Here is an 820-nt window from a genome sequence, read left to right as displayed (position 1 = left end):
CCAGGGTGACCACACACCGGGCATCTGTTGCAGACGAGGATACCCGTGATCAGTGCGGACACATTTCTCACAAGGAAACCACTCTCTCGCTCTCAATCTCTGTTTTAATCCTCAAAGGGAACTTGCAAAAGAGCTTTCACAGATGAGCCTGTGAACTTCGCTTCAACCACCTCCTGGCTACAAAAAATGGTGTGTGCACAGACGGCAGCAGCCCACAAAAAGAAGGGGAGAAGAGCAGGGGTGGCAGGTTCTGTACAGGTTTGTTAAAGCAAGTGAGAGGCCTGGTGCTTTCGTGTGAGGGCAGCAGCTCCCTTCCTGCTTTGGAGGGCAGGAGGGAGAGACGTGCACGACCGCCCATCTGCATGACCTGCCTCCTGCACACACACAGCCTCGCCCAGCAGGACACAGGCCCCAAAGCAGCAGAGCGCACGGGCGCTGGGGACTGCCAGAGGCAACGCCAGGCTCTTCTGTGACCAATAACTCACTGCCTCGCCTCCTCCGAGGAGCCCACGAAACGTCTAAGGATAACACTGGCTGTTATAGTTTCATGGTAGGTCGGGTCAGAAGGGGCCTGAGCAGATTTAATAGAGTTCACAGACGTTTGGGCTGGAAGGGACCTCAGAAGATCATCCAGTCCAGCCCCCTGTCCCAGGGGCAGGAAGTCAGCTGGGGTCATAGGATCCCAGCAAGATAAGCATCCAATTTGCTCTTGAAGGTGTTCAGAGTAGGTGCTTGAACCACCTCCGATGGCAGGCTGTTCCAGACCTTGGGGGCTCGGACAGTAAAGAAATTCTTCCTTATGTCCAGCCTGAAACGGTCT

The sequence above is a fragment of the Gavialis gangeticus genome, unplaced genomic scaffold (genome assembly GCF_001723915.1).
Source record: "Gavialis gangeticus isolate Ggan-Ray unplaced genomic scaffold, GavGan_comp1, whole genome shotgun sequence".
In the NCBI taxonomy this organism is placed as follows: domain Eukaryota; kingdom Metazoa; phylum Chordata; order Crocodylia; family Gavialidae; genus Gavialis; species Gavialis gangeticus.
The sequence above is the reverse complement of the archived record's forward strand: the minus strand, read 5'-3'. Positions refer to the sequence as shown.